General features: G+C 38.7%; 1 protein-coding gene across 4 annotated transcripts in view; it reads left to right on the forward strand.

The window, feature by feature from the left end:
• Nucleotides 1-15749, forward strand: part of NRG3 (neuregulin 3) — a 1278837-nt gene that overhangs the window by 326829 nt on the left and 936259 nt on the right. The window lies entirely within an intron of this gene.

The following is a 15749-nucleotide window of genomic DNA, read 5'->3' on the forward strand; positions in this document are numbered from 1 at the left end:
GTAAATGCCACCCCCTTTGTTTGATCTAAGTTTTTTCTGTTGCTCCATCTGTTGAACTCATCCTTCAAGATTCAGTTCCAGGATCACATTATTTCTCCATAATCTCCCTGGCGTTATCTTGATGACTGGACCCATCTATCCTCATTTGTCTCAGACCATTCTGGGTTTGTTCATAGTTCTTTGTTCAGGGTACTTTAATCCTGTCATACTTTTCTGCTTCTATGATTAAGCTGTAAGAACCTAAGAAATAGAAGCCATGCCTTATGACATTGCTAGCCCCATAGCATCTGGCCCCGTCCCCAGCACAAGGGAGATACACAATAAACTTTGATTGACTATACCGTGCAAGAAGGGGTGAAAAAAAAGTGTAGTTTTCTGTTGTGTGTCCTTCATCAAAGCAACAAGCAGTGGGACCACAAGTGAGGAAAACACTGCTATGAATTTGAATAACTCAAGAATCAACCAAGTACTTGGCTACACATGTAAGGTTTTTCTCAACTGTGAACTACTGAAGAGAATGTTTTAGGATAAAGACTGAAATACAGTCAGTGTTTAGTGAGTGAAGGTGGTAGTAGAGAAACAGATTTAGTGTCTGATCCAGATACTGGCATTTGAATGGGCTGAAACACTTGCAAAGGGCTGGAGGGAGCATGAAACAGGACATTAATCAAGGAAGTGTAAACTAGAGCAAATACCATTTGGCAAAGTTAAAAAATATATATATATATATATGTATGTCAGGAGTCCGGAGAGGTGTGAAAAAATAGACATTATAATACACTGTTAGTGATTTTAGATGTTGGTAAAGTCTTTCTGTCTTGTGTGCAGGATGGAATGTCATTTTATTGGCCAAGAGAGGAAGAGTGGCAGGGATAGTATAGGGAAGAATTAAGAAGTTAAACATTCTGTGTGGACTGTCTTAAAAACTGTTATCAGGAATTCAGCTGGGAGTGACCGGTAGGCCATTGAGAGTGTGAATCAGAGATGCAGGAGTTAGAGCTGAAGGAGTTAGGAGTCAGCAGCATGGAGTCACCTCACTGAGAGCCTGTGCTCCTTTCAGCAATCTTTCACTACTTGTCAATAACAGGTTTGTTGTCACTATTTCCTTAGCTTCTTGACCCACACTCTCTAATTAATGATCACAGTACCCCTTTTAGAAGGAAATATCAACTGTAATTAGTTCTATTTGGTGGATGAAAATCTTGGGTAGGAAGTGAATGATTAAGTTGGACCAGGAGTATGTCAGCCATGGGGAAGCTAGTCCCTCTATTACTCCTTAGATTTGTGTATTGCAGTGCACTGATTATTATAAATTTATTTAATGCCTTGGCATGGCAAAGTTACCCATCATTCTTCATCATTTCCCTACCAGTGATGCCAAACTCTCATGAGCAGCTCAAACCTTATTTAGAGAGAGGAAAAACTTCATGAAAGGAATGGAAATTAAAATGGTTTCACCAGAATGTATTTTATTCTGAAAACTAAAGAAAATAGACGTGTTTTTCAAATATCAGTTCTTATTATTTTCAAGACTTCTATTGAATTTGAGTTGAGTTCAAGTGCACAGTGACTTCCAGGACAGGTTCAGGAGCTCCAATATTATTGTTAAAGGACAGGTGAATGGCCATTATAACTGCATACAGTTGGCCCTTAGTATCTGCAGCTTCTGCCCATGGTTTCAACCAATTACAGTACAAAAATATTTTTTGAAAAATGTTACATTGTAGCTGATGTCTGGTAGTAGTAGGACATTGGTGGAACATCTGTTCTTAACATGCACTGTAGCAACTATTTGCATGGCATTTACATTGTATTGGGTGTTGTAAGTAGTCTAGAGGTGATTTAAAGCAGGGGTCCCCAAACTACGGGCCGGCCCCCTGAGGCCATTTATCTGGCCCCCGCCGCACTTCCGGAAGGGGCACCTCTTTCATTGGTGGTCAGTGAGAGGAACATAGTTCCCATTGAAATACTGGTCAGTTTGTTGATTTAAATTTACTTGTTCTTTATTTTAAATATTGTATTTGTTCCCGTTTTGTTTTTTTATTTTAAAATAAGATATGTGCAGTGTGCATAGGGATTTGTTCATAGTATTTTTTATACTCCGGCCCTCCAACGGTCTGAGGGACAGTGAACTGGCCCCCTGTGTAAAGTTTGGGAACCCCTGATTTAAAGATATGGGAAGATCTGTTAGGTTATAGGCAAATGCAATGCCTGTGTGTAGAGGGGACCTGCTAGTCTACATATCTTGTCCCCTGGGGAGTGAGCAAGGGCATAAAACCAGTCCTCAGGGATACTGAGGACAATTGTACTTGTTAGCTAAAAATTATACATAGAAAAGTGTCCATAACATTCACCCAAGCTTTCCTCCTTTTATTTTTCCTTTGGTTACTGGAGAGGTGGCAGCTGCAGGGCAGGTTGCCTTAGTACCTAGTGGACTGTGAAGATGTCCCATCACTTTGTCGGTCATCTGATAAGAACAGTGTTCCCAGTGTAAAAGTCAGTCACTAACTTTCAACGTTCTCATCATCTTGTTATACAGTGTTTCGTAAAGTCATGGTACACTTTTGACCGGTCACAGGAAAGCAACAAAAGAAGATAGAAATGTGAAATCTGCACCAAATAAAAGGAAAACTCTCCCACTTTCATACCTATTCAGTGCAGTTCAATGTGGGCTCACGCACAGATTTTTTAGGGTTCCTCAGGTAGCTCTCCCGTATAGCCTCTACAGATTCGTCACTGACTGATGGCCTACCAGAACGGGGTTTCTCCACCAAACTGCCGGTGTCCTTCAACTGCTTATCCCACCGAGTCATGTTATTCCTATGTGGTGGCGCTTTGTTATAAACGCGCCAATATTCACATTGCACTTTGGTCACGGATTCGAATTTAGCGAGCCACAGAACACTGAACTTTCCTCTGTACCGTCCATATCTCGACTGGCATGGTCCTGAGCTGCTCCGCTGTATACACAGTGTTACATCATCATCTGCGCATGCACACGTGCTGCCACATCATCCTACAGAAACTGGGAGGGTTTTCCTTTTATTTGGTGCAGATTTCACATTTCTATCGTCTTTTGTTGCTTTCCTGTGACCCGTCAAAAGTGTGCCATGATTTTACGGACACACTGTACTTCTCTTTCTTTTTTCTTTTCTTGCCGGAGTTTACCCTTTTGAAGGTAAGGGCAAGGAGAATGCACCAGAGCATCAAAAGCATGAACTTCACTTTCTCACAGTCTGTGATTCTTGTCACTGTTAGAGAAGCCAGTAAGTAAAACCAAGACAACCATAAGGATATTTACCCATGGGATTTATTGCTTCTCAGAGAATTAGATAGCTAGTACCTCTCTCCAGCACATCAACTCAAGTTAACCCTTTTATATACATAAGCCAAAGTTGTCCCTTATTACTTAATTCTTTGAGTTATGAAGCTCTTCAAACCTCTCCACAGTCCTTGACCTAAAACTGGGTTAACTAGACTGTATGAACCTTCACTTCTATTTGCAAGTTACTTTATTAAAATGCTGTTATCCCAATGGGGACCAGTTGGCAGAGCAGTAGCCAGTGGAGTTTCTGCTATGGATTGTTGAGCTTCTGTTCAATTCCTACTGTGCTCTTGGCTTCCTCCCCTTGTGCTTTAAAGTATGCAAATCACTCATGCCAGTGAAAATGTCAGGTAGAGTCTCTGTTTCTTCTAAGAGGTCTAATTAACCTATATAGTCTCTTCCAAAATTAACAACAGCTCTTTCATCTAATCCTCTCTCCTTGTATAATAAATTTTCCATTTAATGTTCCACTCAAACAAAGATTATCTCAAAAATTGCCACAACTAAAGGAATAACTTAATCCAATTCTCAAGGAAAATGCCTCCCTTCTTCTGCACCTACATAAATCTTTGCCATTGTTATTTTAAGTTTATGCCTATGAACTTTCTGTTCTGTCTTTAAAACTAAATATTTATCAATTATATTCAATTTGGGTAATATAGACAAGTGCAAAGAAGGAAATAAAAGTCACCACCCATATATAACTGCAGTTAGTAATGTTTAAGCAGTATAACTAGCAGAGGCTTAGGTATTAGATTAGTCATTATTGTCATTCAGTGAATCAGTTGGGAAATGAGAAATATGATTCAGATAGGGCAATAAATGAGGACAAATCCCTGATGCCTCTGTGTGTATGGTAGGCATTCTCATTCAGAAGTGGTCAGAGACCTCTCTGAGCAGAGACCTGAATTTTGAGAAGAAGCATTCTGGGCAGAGGGAAGTCAACAAACACCCTTGGCTGGGAAGACCTTCTCCGGGGGCTCTCGGGGTATTAAGCAGTGGGGCAATAGTAGGTCAGCAATACAGATACAGAGAAAATAATGGGGGCTCCTGATGGCATAGTGAGAAGTTTGGGTTTTATTTTAACTGTATGGTGAGAAGCCATTGGTGACCTGAAGTTTTATAAAAATAACTCTGCATGCTGAATGGAGAATGGATCATGAGTTCAAATAGTGGATGGGAAGGTAAAAACCAGATCAAAAATATGATTTGGAGACAGAGATGGCAGTACTTGCCAGAAGACCGGAAGTGATGGGTAAAAATTAAGTAGTCACAGAAAACATTTTTGATTACTCATAATGAGAACACTGGGGAAGAGCCAGTTTGGGGAAAGGAGCCAGCAAAGGGGAATTCAAGTGTTATATTTGTACATATTAACTTTGAACTTGGAGATAACAGTCTGGAGTTCAAAAGGTAAGTTGGGATTTAAAACAGATACAGAATATATTAAAAGTAGAAATACAAGTAGAAGTAGAAGCTACCAGAGTCATTACAGAATTTAGTCTTCTAATATTTTTTCAAGTTTGATTTAACAAATATCTTTTTAAAAACTCATTCTAATGTCTGTTTATACTGTACATAATGTGATTATTTTTAAATTGTATGTATATGTATATATCTGGGTATATATAAAAATAATTTTTAATTCATTATCTGCATATAATACTGGTTTTCATACTATATATGCAGTGAGCTAGGGTCTTACCAGATGGAGGTTCCCAGCCTGGCATTGTGACTGTCTTTAACAAACAACACTTTTATCATCTGACATTATTTTACTATTTCTAAATTGTTCTCTTGAAAAACAACAGAATACAGAAGAGTTTGAAGACTTATTTTCTATAAAATGATTTCAGGGACTACATTGCTTCTCATTGTATGAATGTCACAATTTGCTAAGTAGTTCACTACAATGGGACATTTATGTTATTTTGTTAATTTAAAAATGTGGTGATTTACCAATTTAATCTTTATATGTTTTCACCTTTTACCCCCTACTGGATAGGTTTCAATTAGTGAAAGTACTGGGATAAAAGCTCTTGGCTGGTTATCCCATTTTAGGGATTTTGATAAAAAATATAATTTGCACATTATTTCTGGCACCTAACATTAGATGCTCAGTAATCACTTGTTTGCAGACTGATTACATTCTCTCTAGGATTATATGAAGAGGACTTTTCTTTTTTGCTTTGGCAAAACTGAATAGTGTCATTTATAGTAATGTCAATTTAATCAGCAGAATAGCTTATTTTATTTTGTATTTGTAAAATTAAGGGACAGCTGACATTTTTCATATTTTTATCAAGTACTTATAAATATCTACTCATACCTGCTACCTATTTTTCTACAGGGGATCACTTTTGTCATTGTAAAATCTCTTAATATATACGGGATATTAATGTTTATCATAAATATATTAATTTGTCTTTCCAGTTATTTACCTTTTAATTACATTTATCAGTTTCTTCTCCTTTGAAGGGGATGTGGATTAACTGTGCAGAGATTACTATTATATGTTGCTAAATTAACCTCTTCTAACATATTCTTAAGGGAAATAACCCCTGAAAAAAGGAGATTGTTTTAGCAAACTGAAAGAAAAGTCAACATTCCAAACTAATGCAAATAAATAACTATGCCAACCTCAGGACACCCATTTGGTCATTGTTCCCTTTTCCAGCCTACTTTTGTATTAGTGGAATACTTATGATTCCATATTATCGTCTTTGTTGGTTTATTTGGTATAAATCTGTGCTTTGCTTTTTTAGTGATTGTTATAGGTTTATAGTATACATCTTTAATTTACTATAGTGTACTTTTAACTCATTTTATACCACTTCACATGAAGTATATTTTTTTTCTCCCAACCTTGCCCTTATACTATTGTTGACGTAAATTTCTGTTTTACATATAGTATGAACTCCACACTGCAGCATTATTACTTTTGTTTAAACTAAACAATCAAATCACCATTCACCAATATATAAATACTTTTTTTGGATAAGTGACAGAGACAGAGAGAGAGACACACACACAGAGGGATAGACAGGGACAGATAGGAAGGGAGAGAGATGAGAAGCATCAATTCTTTGGGATAAAAGCTCTTGGCTAGTTATCCCATTTTTGTTCATTGATTACTGCTCAAGCCAGTGACCTTGGGCTCAACCCAGTGAGCATGAGGTTGTGTCTATGATCCCATACTCAAGCCAGCTACCCTGTGCTCAAGCTGGTGAGCCCGTTCTCAAGCTGGATGAGACTACGTTCAAGCCAGCAACCTCGGGGTGCTCAGTGTCCCAATCTGATGCTCTATCCCAAGGGTAGTCAACCTTTTTATACCTACTGCCCACTTTTGTATCTCTGTTAGTAGTAAAATTTTCTAACCACCCACCGGTTCCATAGTAATGGTGATTTATAAAGTAGGGAAGTAACTACTTTATAAAATTTATAAAGCAGAGTTACAGCAAGTTAAAGCATATAATAATAATTACTTACCAAGTACCTTATGTTGGCTTTTCACTAAGTTTGGCAGAATAAATCTTTATAAAACAACTTACTCTAGTTAAATCTATCTTTTTATTTATACTTTGGTTGCTCCGCTGCCGCCCACCATGAAACCTGGAGTGCCCAGTAGTAGGCAGTAGGGACAGGTTGAGTACCACTGTGCTACAATATTACTTCACCACCAACTGGTCAGGTGACAAGAATATAAATATTAAGAAAAATATTTATATTTACCCTGTAGTTACCATTGCTGTTGTCTTTATTCATTTGTTTCAATCTGTAATTTTATCTGATATTAGTTTCTTTCTCTCTGAAGGACTTTGTGTAGGTCTTTAGGTGATAAATACTTTTGGATTGTGTATGTTTGAAATAGTTTTATTTTACTCTCTTTGTCAATAGATATTTTTGCTAAGGAAGTTTTACATTGCACTCCCATCCCTCCTCACCACAATATTTTATAGATGTTATTAAACTGACTTCTTGCCTGCAGTGTTTTTAATAAGTCTGCTTGTTCTTACCTTTCTTTCTGTGTATGAAATATGTCTTTTCTCTCTGGCTGCTTTTAAGATCTCTTCAATGTCGATTTTAAGAAATCTCTTGATATTCCTTGGTATCATTTATCTATCTATCTATCTATCTATCTATCTATCTATCTATCTATCTATCTATCTGCTTGGGTTTCTTGAGCTTCTTTGACTTGTGAGTTTATAGTTTTGTCAAATCAGGGCAATCTTCAACCATTGTTATTGTAAATGTGTTTCTAACTCACTTAATTGATTTTTTTCTAATTTATCTTAGGTTATAGTTTCTTCCTTTTTTGCATTCTGGGTAATTTTTTATTGGCTATCAGATATTATAAATTTTACTGGTTAGTTGCTAGATTTTTTTGATTTCTATAAATAATCATTGTGGGAGGGAGTTAATTTACTTGGAAACTGTTTGATCCTTTTAATTCCTGTTTTTTTGTTGTTGTTGTTTTTTGTATTTTTCTGAAGTTGGAAATGGGGAGGCAGTCAGACAGACTCCCGCATGCACCCGACCTGGATCCACCCGGCACGCCCACCAGGGGGCGATCCTCTGCCCCTCTAGGGCATTGCTCTGTTGCAACCAGAGCCACTCTAGCACCTGAGGCAGAGGCCACAGAGCCATCCCCAGCGCCCAGGCCATCTTTTGCTCCAATGGAGCCTCTGCTGCAGGAGGGGAAGAGAGAGACAGAGAGGAAGGAGAGGGGGAGGGGTGGAGAAGCAGATGGGCGCTTCTCCTGTGTGCCCTGGCCGGGAATTGAACCTGGGACCCCTGCACGCCAGGCCGATGCTCTACCCCTGAGCCAACCAGCCAGGGCTAATTCCTGTTTTTAATGACTTTTTGGGTCAGACTGCAGCAGTATTCAGTCTAGGGCTAATTATACCACACTCCTGAGACATGACTTTTTTAATCATACACAAATAACTATTAATTTAACACTAAATATGACTTAGCGGCCATGGCATCTGCAGAGCAGAACGATGTGGGAGTGACCCACCCTGTAGGCAATTTAATAATAATTGCTGTGTTTACGGTCACATTTTAGTAAATTATGTGTAAGCTTCAAAGTAGTATGTTTTTTACTCTTCTTCCACCTTGTGTTTTGCGTGGAGTTAATGGGAGAATGTCCAAGGGTCAGTTGTTTCCCAGCACGTGCACACTCAGCTGTGTGTGTTTGTTTCTAGAACAAGTGTTTAGAGATTTAGCATTGTTTAAATTTTTAAAACCTTTTTTTTAAATTGATTTCAGAGAGGTAAGGGGGAAAGAGAGACAGAAACATCCATCTGTTCCTGTATGTGCCCTGACCAGGGATCAAACTGGCAACCTTTGCATTTTGGGACAGTGCTGTAACCCAGTGATTTTCAACCTCTTTTGAGCCGCGGCACATTTTTTACATTTACAAAATCCTGGGGCACACCACCTACCAAAATGACACTCTAACACAGTACATATTATACATATATTAATAGTTAATAATATAGTTTCTAAATGTATTTATACTCACTTAGTGTGAAACCTGGGCCTGTTTCGATGAACACAAAAGGGATATCCTGGCAGGAATGCTAGAAAGACACACACGAAGCTCTTCCTCAACAGTTCTCAGTCTCTCGCTGTTTTTAGTTTTTATCACAGTCAAGCTTGAGAAGCCCAGCTCACATAGATATGTGGTTGAAAACGGGAGCAATGTCAAAATAGCTTTGTTGGCCAGAATGGGGAACTCCTTGGCAACAGATAACCAAAAACTGTCCAAAGGAAGATCAGCAAACTTTAGCTTTAAATCACAATCTTGTTTCAGTTCAATGAGTTCCTCTTGCTCCTTTAAAGTCATGTCCTTTCCAGCAATGGATACTGAGCTGTATGGGTCCCTAACCCAGTCAAGGCATTCTCTGAAGGCTGAAGAGAAATAAAATGACAACGTCTTCTCAAGAGTTTTCAAATGTCTGCCAATCACCTCACACATTGCAGCAGTGTTGCCATCATGCTGTTTCTCAGTGAGTGAGAACATCTCAAGGTTGCCATGCTGCACATGTTGTTGCCAGAGCTGCAACTTTAAATGGAACCCGTTCATTTTATCAGTGCTTGTAAGCAGGTTTTCATTTCGGCCTTGCATCCATGTGTTCAGTTCATTCAGATAATGAAATATATCAGCCAGGTATGCCAGCTTTGCACACCACTCATCACTTGCAAGCAGCTTTGAGTAATCGGACCTCTCATTTGTCAGAAATACTTTAAGTTTCTCTTGCAACTCATACACACGGGCCAGCACTTTGCCGTGCAACAGCCACTGTACCTCCGTGTGGAGCAATAAGATTTTATGTTCCGCTCCCATTTCTTTACACAAAGACGCAAATAAGCAACATCTCAAAGATCGCGTCTTCACAAAGTTCACTATGCTCACAACATCATCCACACAGGAGCTAGATCTGCTGGTAAGGTCTTTGCAATGAGGGCCTCACGGTGCAAAAAACAGTGCGTAACAATAACATCTGGGTTTCTTTCTTTGACCCTACTTACGAAGCCTTTGATGCGCCCGACCATGGCTGCGGCTCCATCAGTGCAGACACCTGTGCAGTTTTCCCATGTAAGCCCGCTTTTATCAAGATATTCCGACGTGACCCGAAATATTTCCTCTCCTGTTGGTTTTTCTGGCAGTGCCTTGCAAAATAGGAAGTTTTCTCTAATGGCGTCTCCATCCACAAAACGCACGTTGGCCAAGAGCTGACAATGTCCACTAATATCCGTCGACTCATCAAGTTGCAAGGCAGATTTCTTACTGATGCGCACCTTTTCCAAAACAACAGTTTCAGTGTCCGCAGACATGTCATCAGTATGTCTGGCAATTGTGTTATCTGAGAGAAGCACTTTAGCTATCTCTTTGGCCGCTGTAGGGCCAAGCATCTCATTTACAATGGCTTTACAAGCTGGCAGTATTAATGTTTCTGCCACAGTGTGGGACTTTTTTGATTTAGCTACGAGTTCAGCAACAAGGTAGCTGGCTTTGAGGGCTCTCTCATTTATCTTTGTAGTTTTTCTCAAAAAAGTTGCCCGTTTCTCATTGTTTGTACCTAAGCGTACAAAATAGTCCATCAGCTTGTTTTGAACGGAAGGGTGTTTCGTTTGGAGATGGTGTTTAAGCTTGCTTGGCACCATGGCGCTATTAAGCTTCTCACCACACACCAAGCACAGCGGAGTCAGTGCTGTCTCATCCTCGGTGAAAGTAAATCCAAATGAAAGATAGCTTTCGCTGTATTGCCTTGAGCTCACCATCTTGTCTTTTTTCTTTTGTCGACCACTCATACTAGGGCCTTCATGTGGGTCAGAATTTTGTCCAGGGCCCTGTTCGGCATTTGCATTTTCCCTTCTCAAAAACTTCTCCGTCACTGTCACTTGCTCATCTTGCTGAGATCCCAAACTGTCACAAGAGTGAAATATGCCTGGCAGAGGTCCTTTAAATAAATTACATTTATTAAAAAAAAAAGTTAAATAAAAAAGGATAACCCCCTCATATATACAGTCCCATGTAACATCCCTCATATATACAGTCCCACGTAACATCCCCTTATAAATACAGTCCCACGTAACATCCCTCATATACAGTCCCATGTAACCTCATATATACAGTCCCATGTAACCTCATATATACAGTCCCATATAACCTCATATATACAGTCCCATGTATCCCCTCATATATACAGTCCCGCTGTATATATACTGCTATAGATACTGGAGCTTTCATCAAGGTTGTGGGTTCAAATCAATTTGGCAAATACTCTCTCTATATAGAGACTGGACAAAATCAATTTTAGAAAATGTTGGGTACTTGTGTAATATCATAAGTCCTCAGAGCATCTCTATTGTCAGATTGAGAAGTTTGCTTTCTAGGTAAGGATTCTGATAAATACTAGAGTTCTCCCTGAGGTTGTGGGTTCAAATCCCATGGTCAGCTGGGTGCAGGGGCCTTGGTTCTGTCTGTTTTGAAGGCGTATATAGAGATTTGAGCTCTTTAAGAAGATGACCCTTCAGGAGGCCATATACAATATAGATAACATTGTGATGCATTGTGATGCATTGTATATCACCCTCTGCGGGGGCCTCTTTTAAAAAGAAAAAGGTCAAATATCTATATACACCATCAGGATAGACATAACCAGCTGAGGCTGAGGCTTCATCTAGTGGTGGCAACATTTACCTCCAGTCCTGACCAGGATTAGAAATTGGGACCATGGGGAAGAGTAGCAGCTTCAACTACTCGCAGCGGCCACACAATGACAAGTGCGCGGCAGCCCGAGCGGGGACCTTCCTGGGTGTGGATGAGAGGCAGCCTACTATTGGTTCATCGCTAGTGGTCGGGATGCATCCTAGAAGGTGATTGGTCAGTGAGCGTTCCCTGTACCTCCACTCTTCTTGTTGCTGATAGCTGGAGGGATTGTGAGGGGAATGTTTATGTTCGGATGGAGGCGGCTGGCAGCGGGCTGGATAAATAGCCTCCACTGGCCGGATCCGGCACGCCGGCCGTAGTTTGGGAACCCATGTTTAATTTCCCCACGGCACACCAGACTATGTCTCACGGCACACTGGTTGAAAAACACTGCTCTAACCAACCTAGCTATCTGGTCAGAGTAGTATCATTTAAATTTGCTTCAGAGAGTAGTAGTGTTAATTATTTAAAATTTCTTTCCCTTGTGTAACCTGATTCCTCTAGGTTTTTTTCTTTCTGTATTAGTCCCTGTCTTCATATAAAATCATTTACTTAAATGTTTGCCAACATTTGGATATTTGCATATATTTAAGAACACCCAAAACCTATTTGGAAACCCCCTGTGGGTGAGTGAGAATTTCCACTTTGGTCAGCATCCGGGAAGATCACTCTAGGAAGTTCCAATGTCCTGTGAGGTAGTTGGAGTCACCAGGACAAAAAAAATAAATCTCCCGCTCTTCTAAGTTGGTGGAATATTCTTGATTGTCAAAATATGGAGATATAGGTGAAGGGAGAATATGAAAGTACTAATATTTAACCTTAGTTTCATTGCTAGTTTTCAGCACTTTGTTTCAGAACGCTGCAGCAACCTTACCTAGGCAGAGACTCAGAATAATGATCTCAGTTGGCAGGTTCAGTCCTCAGCTGTGAGTGGTGGAGCCAGAGGCTGTTTTACCTCTCTGGGAAATGATGTGGAAACTGAGTAACTTGACTCTGTGGTGTGTGTTAACGTAAGAGAGGACGTCTGTCTATTTCTTGACTGGATTTTCAACAAATCCTTCATTTTTTAAATTTGCTTTTTATCTATTAGTTCAACAGATATCACTTCTGACATTTCTTTAGTTTTGGCAAGATTTGAATGTAAATTGAGTTTCTTACCAATTTCTTATCAACTCCCAGATTAACTCTTCATTCTTTTCTGTCGAGTTGAGTCAGTGGCACGACCCCTTCAACTTTTTTTTTAATTTTGTTTGGGTGCATTCCTTCTGTCCTTGTGAATTCATGCCTTCTTAGAATTTTTTATGGAGATAATTTCATTGAAGTTTCATGATGAAGTAGAGCTCAATGCAGTGTTCAGTGTGCCATCTTAATATTCATTGCATAACTGCATATATCTATAGCGTTCATGTGAAGAGAGCCACGAGGCTGTGTGTTGAGGTTTCTCAGCTTAATATCTGCATGTTAATTTATACCTATAGAGTTCTTTTATTCTTATAATTCTAAAATGTTGGCTATAGGTACTTAGATTTGTATAGTTATTTGTTTGCAGTTGTTTAGAATGCTAAGATCTCTTTGGTTTTCTTTTTAAATAACATAAGTATTTTACCATTTTTTAAAAGTCTGGTCTTTTGTTCAGAAATAACTATTATCTGTATTTCATGGTTCCTTTCTTATCCTTCTTAACATATGGACTTCACTTCTGAATTCTGAAAGTATGTCTCAAGCTTTTATTTCTAAAATAACTGATCTACATTTCTATTGAATTAATTCTGCTTTATATGTGCCAGTGTGAATTCTGATTCAATGATTTGTAGTTTCCTGGATATATTTCCTTACCTCATTTAATTTACTTGGTTTTGAATTCCAGGGTCTCCCTTGCGCTCTCTGTTTCTCCCTGTTTCTCTGTGAAGCATTTAGTTTTGTTCTTTATTAAAGAGTGTGGTTTCCTTAATTTTTTTCGGATCCTTCGGTAGATCATTTGATTGATATTTGTTCTACACTCTACCTAACTGTGTGTAAATAAATTACCATCTCAGTTCAGATTTTAAGCCATAAGTTTACCAACTGTCTTTCCTGATGAGCCACTGAAGTACAAGGTTACATTCATTCCCATCTCCACGACTCATTCTCTTCCACACTAAACTGCTTTAGTAAGTGAACAAATATATATTTGTTTCTAGTTCACGCTTCACCGACATCCAAGTTCTGCACTGAGCACATTACCAGAATTTGCCTCATGATGGAACAGACCAGCAATTTTCAACAGTTTTCATCTCATGACACATAAACTAATTTACTAAAATTCTGTAGCACACCAAAAAGTATTTTTTTTTTTGCTGATCTGACAAAAAATATGTATAGTTTTTATTAATTCACACCGGATAGTGATTGTTGTGTTGGCTATTGTCAGTTTTTAATTTGACATTCTAAGGGAAAAGGGATCAGTGCCCCTGACTAAATAGTCAGATACTGCATATTTTAAACATTCTTGCTGCACACTGGTTGAAAATCACTGAAATAGACCCTCCTATTAAACCTCTACCTGCTCTTGGCTTGTTATTTCTGAAACATTCTACCTTTAAGTCTGTGGAAAAAAATGAGATGGATGGGGAGAGGTAGACCATACTGTTCAGCTGACAGAGTACTATCTGAAAGGGAGAGAGGGCATGAGTCCAGATTTTCAGATTAGTAGTTCCTTGATATCCAGATCAGTGAATAGTAAGTAGGTAAAAATAAAGGCATAGCCCAAGCTTTTCAAGTACTAGCTTTGTAATCACACTCAAACTTAAAATGCTGCTTGCCCAAGCCTAGCTGTTTATTTTATTTATGAAAATCCATGTACTTCACAATATGACACCTGATTCTAAGTCTCAGTGTTTCATTTATTAGCTGTTTGACCTTGGACAAGGTTTCACTAGCTCAATTTTTTCACTTTTAAAATGGGAAATGAAACATCTCATGGCTCAGGGGTTTATTGTGAGGACTGAATGAGATAATATCTATAAAATATGTAGTGAAATGTAGGTATATTCAGTTGACCCTTGACAACTTGGGTTTAAACTGTATGAATTCACTTATATGCAGTTTTGTGTTTTGTTTTGTTTTTTCAGTAAATCCCTGTACTGTTTTCAGTTCATGGATGGGACTCCATGGATTCAGAGGGCCTACTGTATGCATGGCTCTCTGTCATTGTATATTGGAGATTTGAACCTCCTCAGATTTTGGTATAAACCAGGGGTCCCCAAACTTTTTACACAGGGGGCCAGTTCACTGTCCCTCAGACTGTTGGAGGGCCGGACTATAAAAAAACTGAACAAATCCCTATGCATACTGCACATATCTTATTTTAAAGTAAAAAAAAAAAAAAAAACTGGAACAAATACAATATTTAAAATAAAGAACAAGTAAATTTAAATCAACAAACTGACCAATATTTCAATGGGAACTATGGGCCTGCTTTTGGCTAATGAGATGGTCAATGTGCTCCGCGCATTGACTACCAATGAAAGAGGTGCCCCTTCCGGAAGTGCAGCGGGGGCCGGATAAATGGCCTCAGGGGGCTGCATGCGGCCTGCGGGCTGTAGTTTGGGGACCCCTCGTATAAACAGTGGGTCCTAGAACCAGTTGCCCCATGGAGACTGAAGGACAACTTGAGTTTTGGGGGAGTCATAGTTATATGTGGATTTTCATCTGTGCAGAGCATTGGCACTGCTAATCTCCACATTGTACAACAGTCATATATTATAAGCACTTGGTAAATACGATGTAAACTACCAGCATTACAAATAAAGTCAGATTTTTCCATTATTCCCATTAGATTTCTAGTCTTCATTTTTTTAGTGTCATGATTTTTCATATTTTTCTCAGTCTCAATGGACACTTCAGTCAGAACATAGGTAAAATCATATTGTAGTCTAACTAAATATCAGTCCATAATATCTTTCCTTGAATTTTAACACTGTGTTTTAATTTTATTTATGTGTATTGTTCAAGTTTTTACACAGTCTGAGATCATTTGTCTTAAGGGAAAGAATCAAAGATATTGATATTATAATAATAGATATCTCTGGTTTTATTCTTTTCTTTCTTTCTTTCTTTCTTTCTTTCTTTCTTTTTGTATTTTTCTGAAAGGAAAGAATCAAAGATATTGATATTATAATAATAGATATCTCTGGTTTTATTCTTTCCTTCCTTCCTTCCTTC

This window comes from Saccopteryx bilineata, chromosome 9 (genome assembly GCF_036850765.1).
Source record: "Saccopteryx bilineata isolate mSacBil1 chromosome 9, mSacBil1_pri_phased_curated, whole genome shotgun sequence".
In the NCBI taxonomy this organism is placed as follows: Eukaryota; Metazoa; Chordata; class Mammalia; order Chiroptera; family Emballonuridae; genus Saccopteryx; species Saccopteryx bilineata.